We start from the raw sequence: 15210 nt of genomic DNA, 5'->3' as shown, positions 1-15210 counted from the left end.
GCTGATATTCTTGAGAGTTCAAGAAAGATCTGCTATTTCAAAAACCGACAGCAATATTTTTAAATGCCCTTAGCTCCTGCCCATCTCAAGGGGGGGTTTTCCAAATGACTAACGCTGGACACCAAGACCCCAGATATAAAATATACCTCGTGCCGTTCCCCTAAGCCAATCCACAAATGCCCTCTCTCTCTCTCTCTCTCTCTCTTCCAAGGATAGAAGGTGATTTCCAACATTTCCAAAAGATAACTGCAGGCATAGGAACTGGCAAAGCCTGATCTTGGAGCCCCTCAGAGAAGGGAGAGTCTCTAGGGCACATTCCTTTGCCAGTGAGCGGCCTCGTCCAGGAGGGAAGAACCTCCCACAACTTTTAAAAATGAGAAAACTGGGGCGCCTGGGGGACTCAGTCGGCTAAGTGTTCGAATCTTGATTTCGACTCTGGTCATGATCTCGCGGTTCTGTGGGATCGAGCCCCGTGTCAGGCTCTGCACTGACACCTCAGAAGCCCGCTTGAGATTCTCTCTCTCTCTCTCTCTCTCTCTCTCTCTCTCTCTCTCTCTCTCCCTGCCCCTCCCCCGCTCACGCATGTGCTCTCTCTCTCTCCAAATCAAGAAACATTTTTTAAAAATGAGAAAACCAAGACTCAGCGTGAGTCTATCATGATCCAAGGGCCCACAGGGAAAGGACAGTGGTGACAAGACCAGAGTCTGGGTTTTCAGGAATCTGCCCAAAGGAGCTGTTATCAGGGAGATTCTCATCTGTTTGGAGAAAGTCCTGCCTGGAGGTAAGATTTTTGGATTTCATGTACCAGTTACATTTCAAAAACTGAAATTTAAGGAACCCCTATCAGGCTGCCAACTTTTTATTTTGCCAAATAAGGACATTTTGAAAGCCCAACTGCCATCTACTCTCACCACCAGCGCATGAAAAGAATAAAAAAGCCATAACCCCAGCATAAATATTGGAGCGCATCTTCCGCCCCCAAAAGAAGACCTTTGAACCGAATGCATTTTGTTTCAAGGGAAAAAAAATCGGATCAGGGTTTTCCTTGTTTCTCTCCATTTCACCTCAGACTGGTGAAAACTCCATCACTGACCAAAAACGGATAATCACTGGGCCAGATGACCGCTCTACGTCCCTTTTCGCTTAAGCCTGGAAATGAAGAGAAAGATCCTCAGCTTTGGGGATCTGGACCCTTCCAGGAAACCTGGGCCAGACAAATGGGGCAGACGGGGGAAATCAGCAACCAGGCCAGTTACAAAGACGAGAACAAATGCCAGCCACAGTGGCACACACCCAGTGTTCCGTGAGCATCTACCCCTGCGTGCGGCCTCCCAGGTTTCTGTGAGCCCCTGAATTCTACAGTCCCCTCGCCTGTGGAGACAAGCCAGGGAGAGGAGGGAAGAAGACAATCTTCCCAAGTCAAGAATTACCCGAGATGTGAAGGCGGCCTCCGGTGAGCGGTAAAGGGCAGCGAATCAGCAACGTGACACGGACACGGACCCGCCAATGCCATTTCGGTGGCACAATTAGGAGCCCGGAGAGGACTGACTCCCTTCCAGGGAGTAGTTTTTCCACTCCGCCTTCTGCAGATTATTGCTTCTCGCTCATTATGCTGATGGGGATGGCATGGGGGCTGGAGAGGACAGGGAAGTGGATGCAGCTCGTGGCGTAGAGGGAAAAGATTAAAAAAAGGCCCTGGATTAGGAGCTGGTTCTTGATCTTCGTCCTTGGCCATCTGCCTACTAACCATGAGTTCTCTGGCACATTTTGGTTCTGGTTTCCTTATCTATATGGTGGGCATGAGATTCTCTCTGTCTTCCTAACGGGGCTGCTGTTAGACAGTGGGATTCTTGGGGACAGAACAGGTCTTATCCACATCTGTACCTCGATATCCAACAGGGTACCCGGGGGAGGAAAGGGATTGGTAAACATCTGCTGCATTGGGCCAGAGTGGCAGAGTTATCTGCGGAGGCGCGCCCACACCAGAAAGCTCCGGTACAAGGGAAGGGCTGTTGTTACCCGTTGGCCAAAACTGCACATCACGCCAGCTGTCAGATATACAAAGACACTGGAATTCTCTTTGGAAGTAGATGGTGAGGTAAATAAAAAATAATTTGTTAAATGCCCAGAGTTTCAAAAATAATCAGACTGTACAACCCATTAACGATATTGCCGAACAAATAGCTGCGTGATTGCATGCCAGGTTCGGCCGTCCTACACAATTTCCTGGTTGAAAATGTGTTTTTACTGTCCTTTGCCCTGTCCACATCGCCTCTCATCCATCTCTCTCATTGTATCCAGAAGCCAGTAGACAAACCCTGGTTCTCTCACCTCTTTGAGGTTACATCTATAATGAGAGTTGAGGTCCCTTGGCCGGCTGCAGCTTTGGAAGGTACCAGAGCTTAGGACTCCCTGGTCCCCTCTCCTGACTCCTTTTCTGTCCACTCCACATTCTGCCTCTGGCTCACTCAGCCACAGTCTGCTTCTCATGCTTATCTCATCACCTTAAATCTGCTTTTCGAAAGCCGCCTCCAGTCTCTTGCCAGTGTCACGGGTCTGGTCCACCCACCAGCCCTCCGGACCCTACCACACAGCATGTGCTGCCCACTGGGCATGACTGTACAGACAGGTCTCAGCGGCCAGGGCAGGCTGCCCGCCCACCAGCTCCTGTAGGAGGTAGGGATCTGGTCTCTGCTCCCGGTCACTGAGAAACACCATGCAAAGCCTGGGAACGCAGACCCGCACGCAGCCCAGCCTTACTCGCCACCCGCCAATCAATGCCAAGCCCCCCCCCGCCCCCAGGCATCAGCCTCCAACCTGCCCAATTCCGAGACACGGAGAAGAAAATGTTCCCAGCACTTGTCTCTCACAGCTTTGGTCTCCTTAGGCCAGTTCACGCTAATTCCACACGGAGACCATGCTGGGACCCATACTGGTTACACCTTCTCACCACAAGGACAGCTACGGGACTTATAGTTAGCTTTACTGGGGGTGCTTCCAAGTGCCTGCAGAAAGCAAGCCTGGCTCTCGGGGCATTAGTCCTCTGGAAGTATATTTTCAGTACAGACCCGTGTCCCTAAGCTCCCTCTGTAGCCCCCCTGCCTCCGAGTGAGGAAATATTCACATTCTAGAAGTCAGAAGTTTTTGATGGGAGATCCCCAAGGGAGATGGACAGTCATGGGGCATTCTTATTTGTTAGTAGAGAAAAAGGAAATAAATGAAAGAAGAATGAAAAGAAAATTTGCTTCCCAGTAGAAACACCCCCCAATACATACACAGGCACAAACGCATACATACACAAACACGCTCTCTCAGTTCTCTCTCAAGCTTTCTCTCTCCCTCCCTCCCGCTCCTCCTCCTTTCCTCTCTCTCTCTTTCTCTCTCCTTGTGAACCACTCCTCTTTGCCCAACATGTGCGCACCCCGTCCTCTCCACTGAAAGTCTGGGTAGCCCCAGTTCTTCCTAGCCCAGGTCCCCAGGACCCCAGATTTTACCTTCCGTGCTAGAAGTCAGGACCCAACTAGAAGATGCAGACAGCTGATTGGGAAGGAATGAGACAATACTCCAGACTGGAGAAAATTGTCAAGGGTGGCCGGTGCAGCTCCCATGAGAAGGAAGGAGAGAGGGAGAGAGCCCGGGAATCCAGAATTTCCCTAGCCTTCCAGAAAGGCTCTGGTGTCAGCTCTCTCCCAGCTCCAGCCTTGACTGAAAACCAGGGGAAAGTCTCTTGATAAAGCGGGGGTCTGAAATCTGAAACTGCAGGTTGGCCGAGTCCTATATAAACACACTCACACCCCCGGCTCCTGGGGTCTGATGGCTCACCCGCCCTCGGTCCCCTCCCTCCCCACCCCGCCTGCAACTCTGCAACTCAGTAACATCAGACAGCCCTCTAGCTGTAGCAGCTCAGCTCCAGAAACCCTGAGCAGAGCCAAGTGGAGCCCGGCAGACACAGGAAGCGACCTGTCAGGCGCTCCCAGCCCCAGCCCCGACCCCCTCCCTGCCTCTCTGCTCCAGTTCAAGTTCAGGTGCTTAAGGGGCGCTCAGGGTCACGGCAGCAAGGCTGATGGCCAAGCTGTTGGTTTAGGAGCAGGGATTTCTAGCCTCTAGCTCCACATCAAGGAACGGTATTTTTCTAAGGCTCAGATTCCAGATAACTGGTCTGGCATAAACTAATTGCTAAACTCACCTTCCCCTCTACTCCTCTTTCAATTTTCTGCATCTGCCTCTTATGGAGTCGCCCCTTTCCCTTACGGTTCAGGCCACATGCGAGTGGGAAGGGAGAGTAGGGAGACACTCGCCCATTTTGCAGATGAGGGAGCTGAGGCCACGAAGAAAAAATGGCTTCGCAAAGCTGGGGAGTGACTCCCGGGCTGACCTGGCATCTTGGGTTGTAGTACCAAAACCCGAGTCTTCAAAAGTCAGATAGAATCACGCTTTAGTCGGTACAACTAGGTATTCATTTGAATCACTGATGGTGAGAAAAATCACTTAACCACAGGCTGAGGTCACAGATTTGCACTGAAGATCTCTCCCCAGAAGTTTCTCACAACTCCACCTCCAGGCTCCAAGCTTCGGTCCCCTGGAGCCCACCCCCCGACTGAGCATCAAGCAGGGGTCAGCAAACTTTGTGTGTGAAGGGTAAGATAGTAAATGTTTTCAGGGCCAGTAAATATTTCCTGGGCCATAGAGTCCCTGTTGCAAACACTCAATTCTGCCTTCGTGTTACAAAAGCAGCCACAGACAACGTGTAAGCGAGCATAAACAGATGAGGACAAATCAATTAGCATAAACCAAAGAGCATAGTTGTGAACAAGCAAAACTCTCCTTGCGGATACGACAACTTGAATTGCATATAATTTTAATGAATCAAAAAGCCTTTTTATTATTTTTTCTTCACCATTTAAAATATAAGGGGCTCCTGGGTGGCTCCGTTGGTTGAGTGCCTGACTTCAGCTCAGGTCATGATCTCAAGGGTGGTTTGTGAGTTGAAGCCACCCATCAGGCTTGCTTCTGCCAGTGCAGAGCCCGGCTTCGGATCCTCTGTCCCCCTCTCTCAAAAACATTTATAATAAATTAAATAAATAAACAAACACCACTTTTGGCTTGTGGGTCCTGACAAATTAGGCAGTGGACTGGATTTGGCCTGGGGGTCATGGTGTAGACTGGCTTAGAGCTTCTCAGGAAGGACACACTGGTTAAGAATGTTTACCTCCAGGGAGGGAGCTGGGGGGGTAGATCTAAGACGAAGTGGGAGAGAAACTTTTCTTTGGAAACTATTCTGTACCATTCGAATATTGCAACCTACGCAGGTTAAACACAGTCAATGATTTTTTTTTTATGTTTATTTATTTATTTTGAGAGAGGGAGAGAGAGCTGGGGGCCGGGGGGAGGGCAGAGAGAGAATCCGAAGCCAGCTTTGCGTTATCAGCACAAAGCCCGACACGGGGCTCGATCTCACAAACTATGAGATTATGGCCTGAGCCAAAATCAAGAGTCAGATGCTTAACCGACTGAGCCACCCAGGCGCCCCACAGAGTCAAATATTAATGGGTTCGCCATCCAAGTTCCCTTACTTCTATCAATAGCAACGTTAACCGTCCCAGTCAAACAGGCTTATAACTGCCAGGTCGACTTTGCCTCTCTCCCGCCCCAGTCTGTCATCCAACAGTAATTGGTGTCCGGAATCCACTGGCCCCGTTCACCCCAGCACCTCTGCCCACGACTAGCTATCTATTCCTCTCCCATGCATGCTTATTATCACCTTTACCACACCGCTGTCATTTCCTACAGCCTTCTACCCTCAACTGACTTTCTACTTGTGTAAAGCTTCTTTCCTTCCACAAGTGACTGAAGCCTTTTAAGGACTGAGGCTCTTAATTCCCTGCCCTCTCTCTCCGCTCTCACACTAGTGCCTTGCACCTAGCAGGAATCCCACAAATAGTTGCTTGATTGTTAATCTCCCATCCTCCCAGAGACGGTGTGGAACACGGGCGAAAGATCCACCCCAGAAAAGAAGTTGGTTCTGCGGCACATAGCAAGGCGAGAATGAACACAGGCACAAAGCCTTCCATTGTAGTAAAGAACGTTTAGGGAGAGAACTGTGCTCTGGAGAAGAAAGTCAGGAAGCTCAGTGGGGAATTTTTCCCCTCGCCCCACTCTCTCATGCATTCGCCTAGGAGGGTAGGGGGAACCTCTGATCCTCAGCTGGGGAGTTTGGGTGATCTCAGAATCAGAGTCTCCCCGGTATAGGAGGGACCTCCATGGTAAGCACTTTGCTGTTCCACCCAAAGCAGGAAAAGCTCTCTCCAGCACCTAGGAAAGATGAGCCTGCCACCCGAACTCGCACAGGGACGAGATGTTCACTACTTCTGAAGGTAGCCTGCTCCACTGTTGAGGAGCGCGGTTAAGCGTGCTTGCTGTTCTGTTCCCCCCCCCCCCCATTTCCAGTTCTGGAACTGAGCAGATGAAGACTTTCCGAGTGGGTAACACAAAACTAATGACAACTGCCAAATATAATAGAGTTTTCGAATACTTCTTCCTTCCAAGACGTTCAAAGGGTTTTTAAAGACAAAAAAATCATTGACTCTGTGAAAGTGGAAATACCTTTGCTTAAAAATGTTTATTAAATGAAACTGAATATACTCCCTTTTCCTCCTTTCAGCGTGAAAGTATCCAGGTTATGCAGAAAAGGAATGGTTTTCTTTCTTTATAGGAGGAAGCTTCACAACCACCCATGGCAATGTGGGTCCTAACATCCCCTTTTACACCACAGGAGGTGAGGAGGAGAGGAGTTAGCTAGCTTGCCCCAGATCACATAGCTAGGACGTTCTAAAGCCAAACTTCAAACCTAGGCCTGCCCCAGCTTCAAAATTCACGGTCTTTTCCTTAAGCCCAAAGTTGCTATGACAGTTGATCATCTCTGTCAACCTCACTCTGCCTCTGAAACGAGCAGAAATGAATGTTTCCACCACTTCCACCAGAAGCACAGGGGAGCTCACCGCATATAACCGCCCCGCAGCCCCTTGCCAAATCCATCATCACGAGGCCTGCCCGGGATGGCGGGAACGAGGCCAGGATGCCAGCATCCCAGAGACACCCAAGGGGCAGAGTGGCATCTCCCCAGCTCATGGTGCACGACCCCATGCTTCTCCTCAGCCAGACTTCGCAGGGGCCCGGCTCCAGGCCTCCTGCCAGGCCTAGGGTGCTTGGGGGCCCATGAAGCATGGCATTGTTTGGGCAGCACAAACCCCACATTGACCTGGGGCCCGGCACCTTCCCTCTGCAGCCTGCTTTTGGTAAATATTTGTCCGGCTCACCCAACACCGGGCTGGGGGCCTCTTCGGCTCCCCCAGCCCGACAACCCTACTTCTAGGAAGACGGGCTGGAGAGTGCTGGGGATGGGCACCGAGGGACCACAAACACTTCAGCGCGCAGCTGCTCCTCTCATCCTCAGCAGGGAACTTCCTGCATCCCCTTGCCTCTCCCCTGCCCTCCAAGCAGCTCTGAAATGTCTGCGGCCAGGCTCTCAGCCCATTATCGAAGCTCGAAGCTCGGCTTCAAATCCCCGAGTGGTTCCTGATTGTCCGGTTGGAGCTCACAGCGCTCGGCGAGGCGCTCCTGCCTGGTTCTCCTTCCAACCTATCAACCTGGAAACACACCCGCTTGCTCTCGGCTGCAGAGAGCGCCTCCCTCCGGGGATGCGCGCGTGCCCAGGCCCCTCTGGCCTCAGTGACTACGTAGGATGCGGGAGAGGACCCTCCCCATTTCTCAAGAGGGCAAACCACAGCCAGGAGTTGAAAGCTCCCACGGATGTTAATGTTGGAGACAGAAGCAGGCCCCAGGCCCACACTGCCTCTTTTCTTGGTCGCTGCAGAGAAGCGACAGTCTGTAGTCTGTATTGGCCCAAGGAAACCCCATGATGCGCTACCTCTCCAGCTCCCCCCCACCCCCATTCTCGGGGAGCTGTCCTTGAGACCTTCACCTGGCGCTGTCTAAACCACCCACCTTTTTATCTGCCATCTCCCTGGGAGATGCGGTCATTAGCAGAGAGCACTATGTAGGTGTCTAATTAAGCAATCAGTAGCAAATGCAAAAACCTGTTCAAGCCACCGCACAGAGCATCCACCCAGGGATCCTCTTACAGTCCCTCCCCGAGCTTCCTGGAAAGGTCCCTATTGTTTGCCTGCAGCACAGCAAAGTGTCTGATTCTGCCCTCCTACTTATCTGCTGGCACTGACTTCCCTGACTCGGCATGCCCTCAGGGGGTGCCATTCACATAGAGCGCAGTGTGAATGGTGCCCCCAGAATTGTGGGACACAGTAGCTCCAGGCAGGCGGGAAAGTGAAGGTCCCCAGATGGGAGGGACAGGGTGTTCTGGGAGGACGTCTGCCTACCTGGCTTTTTCAGGCGTCCCAGAGCTATATCCTGCCGTGCTGGCATTTTGGGGTCAGGACACAGGAAGCGAGGAGCCCTCGAGCAGGTTGGTAGGAAGGTGGCAGGGGTGGAGGTGGGTGGCCCAGCACTCCTCCCACCCGTGTCTCTGAGTCCTCTCTCCTTTTTGCACCGGCTGCTCACCTGTTCCTGTTTCACCCTTTAAATGGAATGTTCCACTTGCCCCGGGAGCCCAGGGGTGGGGGGAGAAATCCCGCGCTCACGAAGAGCTTTCTTCTTTAGAGACTGGAGTCTCTGGGATTCCCTCAGAGGCTGCTGCAGATGACAGGTGGAGGCAACGAGACAAGGGCAACAGCGGGGGAGGACCCTTGGGGGTCAAGACAGACTTGAGCTCTCACCTGCTCCCCCTAGCCTGGGGACGGTCAAAGCAGGAGACTGGAGGCCAACGGACACCTGTTGCCTCCCTTGATCCTGGCGGGTCCCCCTCTCAGGTGTCAGCACCCCGACAATCTGGGATGAGACACAGCGAGCCCCCCCCCCCACCCCCAACTGCCACCCTCTTCTCCTGTGCCCCTCCCGGAACCCTATCTTGTCTTTCCTCTTCTGGGCCCTTATCTCCCAGCCCAGACCTTTATCAGGCCTCAACTCTTTCACCCTCACAGTGAAGCAGGAGGGGAGGCACCCTTGTACTGATGCCCACAGGCTTTTCAAGGGGACTGTGTGTATGCCAGTGCTGGGGGGCAGGGTGGGGGGACAGCACCTTAGGCTAAACCCAGGGCTTCTCATGGGGGGGAGTCTCTCATGAGGCTCCAGCGACCTCCAACCCACACCCCTATACCAGTGCAGGCCTCAGTGCCCTCCTGTGCCCCGGGGCTCTGCCAGCTCGGCCCAGAACCCTCGGACACCTGTTCCACCAAGATGTGTGGGTTCTCTCTGGCAGAAATGGGAGAACGACCTTTCTTTCCAGTTGCTGGGCCCTGCCCTGCTGTTTTGCAACTCCTAAGAGAACTTGGGCTTTGATTACAGCAGGAAAGATTTAGGGTAGACACCAAGAAGCGCCTGGAACAGGTGATAAGGGAAAGTTCAGGACTCTGCCTTTGTGCTTGAGAAATACACCAGTGCCTCCCTGCTTCGCGCCTGCGTTCATCTCGTTACTCTCATTGCTCAGAAACTCCTGGCGGCTGTCCCCTCCCCTGCTGGCTGCAGAAAGGCCTAACTCCTCGGCACCCAAGGCCCACTACAGCACATCCTCATTTACCTTTTGAAGGTCATATCCCACTGCTCTGTAAGTCAATTTTCTTTTTTAAAAAAATTTTTTAATGTTTATTTTATTTTTGAGAGAGAGAGAGAGAGAGAGCATGAGCAGGGGAGGGGCAGAGATAGAGGGAGACACAGAATCCGAAGCAGGCTCCGGGCTGTCAGCACAGAGCCCAACGCGGGGCTCAAACTCACGACCGCGAGACTCAACCAGGTGTGCCCCCCACCTTTTTTTAATGTTTATTTATTTATTTTGAGAGAGAAAGAGAGAGCACGAGCAGGGGAGGGGCAGAGAGAGAGAAGCCGACAGCGCAGAGCCCATCCTGGGGCTCGAACTCACAAACGTTCACGACCTGAGCCAAAATCAAGAGTCGGACGCTTAACCAACTGAGCCACCCGGGTGCCCCTGTGTGTCGATCTCCTAATCGGACCACAGTTTCTCGATATTTCCCCCAAAGGCTTTAGGCAGCTGTGCGTGTGGCTGTGCCACCGCTCCCTCTCACCAGGAGTTGCCATCCACCAGGCAGCCTTGCAGGCTGAGCTCAGCCAAACGGATTAAACGATAACCTGGGGAACTTCCCCACAAAACCCATTCCATTCTAGATGCCTGTTGAATGTAAATCTACCGGGAGAAGCAGGTCGACACTGCTGTCAGGCTGAGCTCCAATGCCACCTTTTCCAGAAAGCCCCGTTAAATACCCCCCGGCCCATACAAAGGGCCCCCCGTGAAGATACGGGCACGGATTGGTCGTGCGTTCCCTAGACAGGTCTTAAGCAGCCACACAGAGACAGACATAAGATGGGGTCCCTGCACTCCAGGAACCCCAATCTAGTGGCCGGACACACACCAAACCCACAAAACCATCCTCTTCTCAAAGGCAGAGGGTGGTATGAGTGAAGAGTCACGAAATGTCCAGGGAGGCAGCAGCAAGGAGACAAGAGCCTCTGAGCAATGGAAGGTGGGCATTCCAGAAAGGGAGCCACTGTAGAGGGGCGGGAGAATACTGGGGCCCCCTTGGCATGGCCCCCAGGGGTCATGCTGGGGGGTGAGAATAAGAACTAACATGTATTGTGTGTTTACCGTGCATGTTATTGGAACTGCTCTCTATTTATGGCTTCTCTTATCCCTTCTAACTAACCGAAGCTGGAAGGGGACTAGGGGTCCGGCTGGGAAGTCCCACCAGGCACAGAGTGGCTCCGGCTCGATTAATATTTTCTCCGTGATCAACAGATAAATTGATCTCTGAAGGCTCACTCCCAGCGGGAGGAAGGCAGGATCCTTTGGGAGCAACTACGGCTCTGAAAAATATTTTCCCCACTTTTTAAACTATTAAAAGCCACACCAGGGCTGATGAGCGGAGGAGGGCCACCGGCTGGGGGAGGGCCTGGCTTTCCTGATGCAGGATGTAAGAGTGGGTGTTAGAGCGCTCCCTGTCCCCACAAGAAACCCAAGCAAGGCTTGGGGAGACAGCTGCCCCTGAAGGACAGCTGTGGGTTGCTCAGAATAGGGACAGAGGAGAAATGTTCTCAATGGGCCAGCCCGGAGGTACCCAACCTCCCCAGAAGTCCCTTGTCCCAAATGCCGGTGTGGGACCCGTGCAAGCAGGGTTCCCTCAGCACACCCCAGAGTGGGCAGGGCCTCCTGAACTGACCTGGTCCTTCCTCCCTCTCCTCTTTGTATCCACTTCGCTTAACATCTCCATGGCTAACACGGAATCACGTAATCACGTAATCGACCCCGTAATCTGCAGCTGAGGTCACCAGAACTGGAGGCCAGGGGACCCGGGCTCTAGTCTGCTCTGAGCCTTGGCCAGAACATCAACATCATGCCTCTCTACCTTCACTTGGGGAACAGCATGGAACCTATGCTTACCTAATTCAGCCCTTGTGAGTGTACAACTTGACGAATGTAAAAATATTTCAAAAGTTGAACCTAAAAAAGCAAAGCATAGGAGCGCCTGGGTGGCTCAGTCAGCTGAGCGTCCGACTTGGGCTCAGGTCACGATGTCGCGGTTCGTGAGCTCGAGCCTCACATCGGGCTCTGTGCTGACAGCTCGGAGCCTGGAGCCTGCTTTGGGTTCTGTGTCTCCTTCTCTCCCTGCCCCTCTCCCACTTGTGCTCTGTCTCTCTCTGTCTCTCAAAAATAAATAAATGTAAAAAAAAATAATTAAAAAAAAAAGCAAAGCATTGGGTACGTTGATAGAACACCAGTCGGCTCATAAAGAGATGCCCGCGCATTTCAAGCCCTCAGCAATGAGTGCCACGCTCTGGGCTCCAGGTTGGAACACCCTTCCCCGGGTTGGGTCTGGGAAGGGATAAGATAACCGTGAGCAATGTCCCCACAGCCAGGTCTCCAGGAACGAACAGCTGACCCCAGCTGCAGCCATCTCCTGGGGTCCGAACACGCTCTCTCCAGAGCCCCGTGTCTGGGAACCACGAGGTACCTTCCCACTGTCTCAGAGTCCCACCTGCTTCTGAAAAGGGGCCACAGCAAGCCTGGCGTGTCTTGTTCCCCTTCCCCTCGGGAGCCTCCCCCTCTCTGTCCTCCTCACTTTCTGAGTGGATTCTGTAGGCCAGAGATTTTCACACTACCGTGTTTGAATTATAATGGAGTAAAATCAAGATTGGCATTTTAAGAATTGAATGAAACGGAATAGAAAATATCAGTACACACAGCACTCTGTAAGAAGAGGTGTTAAAAGGGGCGCCTGGGGTGGCTCAGACCGTTGAGCATCTGACTTCGGCTCAGGTCATGACCTCACGGTTCTTGGGTTCGAGCCCCGTGTCGGGCTCTGTGCCTGCCAGTACAGAGCCTGCTTGGGATTCCCTCTTCCCCTCTCTCTGCCCCTTCCCAGTCGCGTTCTCTCTCTCTCAAAATAAATAAACTTTAAAGATGTGTAATGTCATATATTTACACCCACAGAGAAGGGTACGTGTTTCCTTGCTTACAGAGTAAACATCTGTCCGTAGCGTGAAGAAAAAAACTGAAAACCACTGCTGTGGGAGAAGCTAAGAAGGGTCTCTCCGAGAACAATATACACTTGGACTCAAACTCCCGAGGCTCAGAGGCTTCACAGGTTTCTGCACACCTTGCTTTAGGGAAAGAGGCACAGGTGATGTGATTGAGTGTCCGACTCTCCATTTTGGCTCAGGTCATGATCCCAGGGTCATGGGACTGAGCCCCACATTGGGCTCTGAACTGAGCATGGAGCCTGCTTAAGATCCTCTCTCTCTCTCTCTCTCTCTCTCTCATTCCGCCTCTGCCCCTCTCCCCTATTTGTGCTCATACACTCTCTCTTAAAAAAAAGTTGGAAATAAACTTGGCTAACAGGGTTCATAACCATGATGTACTGAGCACTTGATTAATCTCGACAATATGAACTTGCATAGGGATATTAGACTCTCGCACACCCTTTGTTCTAGAAGACCGGGGTTCTTTCTGATCACGTCTCATTTTACCTCCTCCATGGCCCAGAGACGCCAGGAGGGGCACCACTGTCTGTCCTCTTTGCCAGCCCCGAGAAGCCCAGCCTTGCCAGAGTCACCCTGTGAGGGAGCGCCCCGTGAAGCCTGGGAAGGTTTCCGGTGGTTAGGAGCCAGGAAGTGATGTGACCTCTGTCTCAAAGGGCCTAGAGGCACTGGCTCTCCCAGCCTGCCTCTTGGTCTCCTCCCGCCTTGACTTCAGTGCAAACTCCCCCTGGACACAAGGCACTCGGTTTACCTCTGGAACCCGGCTGCTACTTCCAACGGGGAGAAAGAGGCCAAAGAAGGCAGCGAAGACTGTGACTGCGGACCAGGCCTCCTTTCCCTCGGGAAAAGTCAGAGCTCGAGTGAGAAGAGGAGCAGGTGAATCTACCCATTAGCTCTACGGACCATTTCCTCTGAAACGCCCGGCGTCCCCCGTTAAGGTCCTCTCCAGTAAGAGCTGGCCAACATCCCCACATCCCAGGCGAAGCCCACGACTCTCCTTTGTATCTTCTCATTCCGTGGTAAACCTCAAACAGTGACCCCGGTACAAAACCGACAAACGGAGAAACTGAAGTCCAAAGAGGCTAGGGGGCTTGCTCCCAGGTCACAGACTCTGTGACTACAAATGAGGGTAGGTCCAGTAAGGCCGGGCTCCTTTCCGAGCTGGTGGAAACTTCCACCCCCTCCCCCATAAATCTTCCCTTCCCCTCCCTGACAGACGTGACCTCTCCCTCTCCTGTGCTCTCTCAATAAATGTTCGGAGAAGACCGGGCAGGAGGGAAGGAGGGAAGGTGGGATGGAAAAAGAGGGAAGGGCAGAGAGAAAGAAACAGAAGGGGAAGGAGGGAGGCGAGGGGGCTGGGGAGGGAGCGGGAAGGCAGGCAGGGGTGAGGGAGGAGGGTGAGCAGGTAGCAGGAGATCACAGGCACCTCGAGCTGGTGGGACTGGACCACAGCATGTGGGCCTCTGCGGGTCTCCCTGGGCTGCTGGACAGGCTACCCCAGAGCCACCCAGGATGTAAGGAAGGAGCACCTGTAAGGGGGTAGCCTTTCAGCTACCGAGCAGGCCAGTGTCCCAGAACTCCAGTCGCCACTGCTCCCCGCCCTTCTTTCTCTCCTTCCCCACCTCCAGAGTGTGAGCAGAGCCACTCGCCTGTGTTCTTTTCCTCTGCCGTGCTCCCTGGCCCCCTCCTGCCTCGCCGTTCCCACCTGTTACATGGATGCTCCTCCCCGTCCTGATGACGGAATGGATTTGGGAGAATGGGGGCCCGCAACACAAGCTGGGGAGTCTCCCCCACTGGACCCCACCCCCAACCTGGGGGGGTGGGGTGAGCTTTCAGGGGTCCTTCTCAGGTGAGGGGCTAGTGTCGGCAGAAGCCTGAGGAAGGAGCCATGTTCCTCCACCCGGATCAACCCCCAACACAAGGTCTGCCTTCCCGAGGGGTTATGAGGCGGGCGGCAGGGGTGGCTTCTCGAGAAGGGGCTCCTGAGCAGCCTTGGTCCCTACGTGACGCAGAGAAACCACCAGGAACCATAACTTAGCAGGTTGGCTTCTCTTTGGAGTTTCGCTGGAGTGAGGAGGCGGAAGGCTTGCTGTGTAGACTGAACCCCTGTGAGGCCCCTTTCTCCTTTTCTAGAAAGTACCAGGTCCCCTGCCTCTTCCAATACGGTCCATTGCTCATATACCAGTCACACCCTCCCCCTCCAACATGTGTTTGTGGAGACCTCCTATGTGCAAAGCATGCTGGTCCTGGGGGTGCACTCTTGGAGCCGGATCTCTGGAATAGGTGGGGGTGGGCAGTCGGGGGACAGAGGGGCTTCTTGGCCTTCTCCAAAAAAAATCCAGAATAACAGTCTGCGAACCCTGCCCCATCTCTCTTGCAAAACAAGTCCTCAAGCCAAATCTGGCACATGCCAGGCAGCCAGGCACCTGGAAATGAAGCAGGAAGCTATTCCAGGGGATCTTGTGGCTTCTTCTTTGTGCCAAAGAACCGGGAGGGGAAGGGGGAGCTCCGAGCTCAATCACACTGGGCTCCCTGAATGGACAAGGCTGTTGTCGAAAGGTAGAATATGGGATAGTGTCAGCCAGAGGCCAC

The 15210-nt window shown here is 53.2% G+C and overlaps 1 protein-coding gene across 18 annotated transcripts in view; it reads right to left on the bottom strand.

The window, feature by feature from the left end:
* PLEKHA6 (pleckstrin homology domain containing A6) overlaps positions 1–15210 on the bottom strand; it is a 141588-nt gene that overhangs the window by 69447 nt on the left and 56931 nt on the right. Inside the window, exon 1 of one of the 18 annotated variants that reach the window (XM_027074805.2) lies at positions 3495–3800. The exons of the other annotated variants lie outside the window; for them this stretch is intronic. The gene's annotated coding sequence lies outside the window, so the exon portion shown is untranslated. Of the gene's footprint in view, positions 1–3494; positions 3801–15210 lie in introns of those variants that run through there. 18 annotated transcript variants of the gene reach the window in all.

Source organism: Acinonyx jubatus, chromosome E4, assembly GCF_027475565.1.
Source record: "Acinonyx jubatus isolate Ajub_Pintada_27869175 chromosome E4, VMU_Ajub_asm_v1.0, whole genome shotgun sequence".
Taxonomy (NCBI): domain Eukaryota; kingdom Metazoa; phylum Chordata; class Mammalia; order Carnivora; family Felidae; genus Acinonyx; species Acinonyx jubatus.
Note: the sequence above shows the minus strand (reverse complement) of the source record. Positions and strands in the feature narration are given on the sequence as shown.